This window comes from Cervus elaphus, chromosome 27 (assembly GCF_910594005.1).
Source record: "Cervus elaphus chromosome 27, mCerEla1.1, whole genome shotgun sequence".
Lineage (NCBI taxonomy): Eukaryota > Metazoa > Chordata > Mammalia > Artiodactyla > Cervidae > Cervus > Cervus elaphus.
This window is the reverse complement of record NC_057841.1, coordinates 42,277,046-42,282,174: the sequence shown is the minus strand read 5'-3', so window position 1 is coordinate 42,282,174 and position 5,129 is coordinate 42,277,046. Positions and strand designations below refer to the sequence as shown.

At 45.3% G+C, this 5,129-nt stretch overlaps 1 long non-coding RNA gene across 1 annotated transcript; it reads right to left on the bottom strand.

Moving 5' to 3' along the window:
- Positions 1–510: 510 nt before the first annotated feature.
- On the bottom strand, positions 511–4,284 carry LOC122684620. The gene is made up of 3 exons (XR_006338109.1): positions 4,079–4,284; positions 1,023–1,130; positions 511–626 (listed from the first exon to the last, which is right to left on the bottom strand). It is a non-coding gene; the product is annotated as an uncharacterized LOC122684620 (long non-coding RNA).
- Between the last annotated feature and the right edge of the window lie 845 nt (positions 4,285–5,129).

The window sequence follows — 5,129 nt, the reverse complement described above, 5'->3', positions numbered from 1 at the left end:
TGCCCTCAGCTGTCCACTGTGGTGAGACACCGGAAGCAAGATGGACTCGGCAGAAAGCCATGAAACCCAAGATGACTCCACCAGCCATTCAGATGCTCTCTCCATCCATTATTTAGGTTCAGATTATTACCTATAAAATCAGATTCTCTTAAGATTCACAATTAGTGCTAGTGAGATTTGATCTTTTTAGTGATGTCGTTAAAAAGAAAAAGTCCCACACCATGACACCTTGAAGGAAAAGACCATCATATCCATATTCGTGGCTTTCCCACTTACTAGCTTTGTGACACTGAACAGGCTCCTTTAGTCTCTCTGACCTCCAGTAATAATCATAATAGCGCCAGTTTTACCCAACTCACAGGGTCTTTTTAATGTTAGAATCAACCCTTCATAATCTAGAGAGGGTATTTCAACAGTAAACTCACATTGCAAAATACGACAAGGAGTTTATCATGTGCTGAAGCATTTCTCACTGGGTGGGGCTGTGTTGGCCATGATGCTGATCAAGTTAGGAGAGTGAATTGATCCCCCAAACTGGAGCATCAAGGGCTGCCAGATGTTGGGGTACTATCCATCCACTCGCTTCCGTCTTGGGAAATCATGAGGGTGAACTGACCACAGGCAATCTGAAATGAGAGAAAGAACGAGAGAGAGACTGAGAGAGAGAGAGAGAAGCTGATAAATCAGGAATTTAATTAGCAGAGTGACTCAGGTGGAAGGTTGAAGCCTAACTGGGTTTCTGTTTACATTAAACAGATTTGATTTGTAATCTGACTCAATTAGCCAGAAATTAAATGCATCTTGAGGCAGAAATACCATGGATGTAAGTATTCTCTTTAGGGGAGAAAAAGAAAAACTCAGCAAAATGCCGACACGTAACCTCTTCCTACAATCTTATTTCTGGGGTGCTCCTCTTTTCCAGGCCACAAATGGTCATCTTCTTGCTCACCCCACCCCCACCTCTGTGCTTGTCTTAATCAGGATGGAACGTACCATTCCCACAGTGTCAGGGGGATGCTTACCGATAACATGATAAATGATTCCACGCTAATATGGTGACAGTTAACTCCAGTGTGTTCATCGTTGCTGTTTGGATGTGGGCAGGATAAAAATTGAAGCAGGAATATTTCCTTAAAAAAAAAAAAGAAAGAAAGAAAAACCTACCATCAACAGTCTTATGAATATCTTGGAGCAGGTGTCCCTGGATATGTCATTCTCCCTCCTGATGCAAATGCAAACTAAGTTTCATCTGAAACACTGAAATGTGGCTCCCTTCCTCTTGGGAGAGAGTTGGCATTTGTCACTGTCGCTTGGGGGCAAACCAGTGAGAAGGAGACTGAATTCAAACAAAACGATGATGGAAGAGAAGTTTAGGATCTCCCCCAAGTCTCCTCTCCTGTGACCAGGACCCCAGACCACTGGCAAAGGTCGACCATGTGTCCGCCTGTGAACAGCCTGTCTGTGTCCTCACCCCCAGAGCAGGACTTGAGACGTTGACATATGAGCCATAGTCACCATGAAGCTGCTGAGTAGAAAGAGGCGGGCCTTTCTGAGCATCAACTTGACATTCCTCATGACTCAGCTTGACCCAGGTCTCTAGCACCAGCTGCATCAGGGGCCTCTTTCTTGAACATCTTCTTCTTGAATCCCAAAGACTTTCCCCTGGACTAGGGGAGAGAGAGCTAAGACTGGGATGTTTGTTTGTTTTTTTCCGGGGTTGCATATTAACATGTGGGAAGAGCCATTGTTAATAACTGAGTTAAATAATTGAAATTAAAAGACTCTTGCTCTTTGGAAGAAAAGCTGTGACAAACCTAGACAGCGTATTAAAAAGCAGAGATATCACTTTGCCAGCAAAGGTCCATCTAGTCAAAGCTATGGTTTTTCAAGTAGTCATGTACGGATTTGAGGGTGGCACAGGGGTTGTATTTTGCCAAAAAGTGAACTCAGGGCTATAACTTTGAGCATCCTTCTCTCCTTTTTTTTTTAAGAATTTTTTTTTTTTAATGTGGACCATTTTCAGTCTTTACTGAGTTTGTTACAGTATTACTTCAGTTTCATGTTTTGACTTTTTTGTTACCAGGCATGTGGGACCTTAGCTCCCCAACCAGGGATTGAACCTGCACCCCCTGCAGTGGAGGGTAAAATCTAACCACCGGACCACCAGGGAAGTCCCTTGGCTTCTTTCTTACATGTTGGTTTCATCTCTGTGACTCATTCAGGAAAAGCACTGTGTTAGCCACTGGGATGTTCAAAGATGAGAGAAAGACAGTGCCCATCCTCCAGAACAGCATCGGAGACCACCAGCATTTTGTGTGTGCCAAGCCCTGTGTCATAGGTGTCTACACACACACACTACATCAGGCAGTGCACGCAGGCACACACGCCTAGTGTCCCGCTGCACCCTCGTACTGCTGCCAAGGACAGAGCTTTCAATGATGTCAAGCCACGGATGGACATCAGCCTCCAACCGCCAAGCTTGCAGGACGCTTCTGCCTCTCCGGGAAGATCCAGGGCCTCCCCTCCCCCTCCCAAAGTGCTCTCTGCTCTGGGTCTGCAATGCAGGAAGGCTGATGGCCCAGGGAGTAAAAAAAAAAATCTAAAATCCAATAAGATAATTTGTAACTGATCCTTGGGCACCAAACATAGGATCTGCCTTCTCATTGTTCACACTTAAACGTGGTTCACACTGCAGAACAGTGAGGCATGCAGGCTGGCGTTAATTCAAACTCCAACTGGAATTGCTTTCTACCCTCTCGTCTGTTTGGAACTCGATCATCCTCAGCCAAGATGTTCTTTGGGGCCAGGAGGGAAGCTGGAAGCAACTGCCTTCTATTTAGCATAGACTGGGACCTGTTTTTGAGCTCACACTTAATACCTTGCTTCCCTTCTGACTCATTTGCACAGTTGTTTCCAACTCTTTGTAACTCCATGGACTGTAGCCCGCCAGGCTTCTCTATCCATGGGATTCTCCAGGCAAAAAAACTGGAGGGGGTTGCCATTTCTTCCTCCAGGGGATCTTCCCAACCCAGAGATTGAACCCGGATCTCTTGCATCTCCTGCACTGGCAGGTGGATTCTTTACCAGCAATGCCATCTGGGAAGCCCTTCTGGGCCCATGTTTAAATCCCACCTCTCAGCACAGTTCCAACACTCACGTCTCAAGTAGGCTTTATATACTGATCACTCGCTAAAGTCAGTTTGATAGGCTTGATCTCTGGTGGCCCAAACAGGATTAATTTTTAGAAACACAGCCCTATCTGGAATTGCTAAAAGAAAACATGCTAGAAAAAGGAAGGCGGCACCATTTCTCCAATCATTGCAGCAAATGAACAGGAGCGTTCTGGCAGTATCTCAGTCCTGCTGCAGTTCATCTTGCAGCTGTCCGCAGTTCCCTGACGTGACGTGCTGCCCTTCACGAGATGATTCCCAGGCACAGTCTGGGAGGCTCCCCTAAGAGGTGAGGAAGTCGCTGCACAGGGCTGATCCACGAGAATGGACGACCTAAATCCTGGCTTCGCGCCTGATTGCCTTTTCCACGTATCTTTCATCATCATTAGCTGGACCCAGCTTCCCTGTTCCAAATCAGGGTATTAAAAAAAAACACAGCAGACTGAGCAGAGAGAGCTGAGGAGGCACAATTCAGCAAACAATCCCAGAGACACAAAAAGGCAGCAAACTCCCATAAAATAAAAACTGCATCTGAGACCCAAATCTCATTTGCTGTTGACATGAATCTCTCCACCTGTCAAGGACTCACCAACTACCTTCCATATCAGCGTCTACTCCCTCACTTAGCATTGATCCAGAGGAAATATCTTCCAGACATTCTTTTTATTACCAGGTGGTGAGACAAATGGTTCTTTGGTCAATCAAGGCACAGGGCAACTCTATCAAATCTTTTTTTTAAAATTATAATATTCATCTTCCTACTGCTGGTGAAAGATCAGAATAAGGTTGTCTGATAAAATGCCTTAGAGTTCTGAAAACCAGAGGCTGTGTCCACTGTCTTATGCTCAAGATACATTTTTATTTCATGGGAGTTGGCACCTTTAAGTTATATGGCTGCCCATTCTTACCCCTCCAGCAGGACAGCTCATAACCATAGGAGGGGAAAGCCCCATATATGACGCCTTTCATTCTCTCCACGGTCATCAAAAATGAATTTCCTCTGGCAGACAGTTGAGTTTGCAAATGAGTTGAAGTGATTCATAGGCTGCTGGAAAAATAGCATCTTGAAATTTATTCTTAAACACATAGCTTTATAAACTCAGTTCACTCTTTTTGGTGTTTCCCAGGCAAACATTCAGAGTCACAGGGAGCCATGAGCCTGTGGCAGGGTTGAAACTGGAAAGCAATACAGGACTAGTCAAAGCTATGACAAACCTAGACAGCATATTAAAAAGCAGAGACATCACTTTGCCAACAAAGGTCAGTATAGTCAAAGCTATTGTTCTTCCAGTAGTCACGTACGGATATGAGAGTTGGATCATAATGAAGGCTGAGGGCTGAAGATTTCATGCTTTCAAATTATGGTGCTCCGTAAGAGTCCCCTGGACTGCAAGAAGATCAAACCAGTCCATCCTAAAGGAAATCAACCCAGAATATTCTTTGGAAGGACTGATGCTGAAGCTCCAGTACTTTGGCCACTTTATGCAAAGAGCCAACTCACTAGAAAAGAGCTTGATATTGGGAAAGATTTGAAGGCAAGAGGAGAAGAGGGCAGCAGAGGATGAGATGGCTAGATATCACCAGTGGACATGAATTTGAGTGAACTCTAGGAGATAGTGGAGGTCAGGGGAGCCTGGCATGCTGCAGTTCATGGGGTCAAAAAGAGTTAGACTTGACTTAGCAACTCAACAACAACAGTGGGACTCGCTCTGTGGTCACGACTGGGAGGATCCCTATGGCCTCACTGGGGTGGGCTCAGGCAGGCATGCCCTGGATCACAGATCTAGAAATTCATGTGGACAAAGTCAGCACAACAGCAGAGAGGAGAGAGGGATCCTCTTAATCCTCCCTCCCTTCATCCTTTTTACTCCCAATCCCAAACCAAAGAGGGACATTTCTCGTGGCTTTGTGTTCTGTAAGAAAATTCCCAAATCAGGGATCCTCAACCTTTGGGATCTA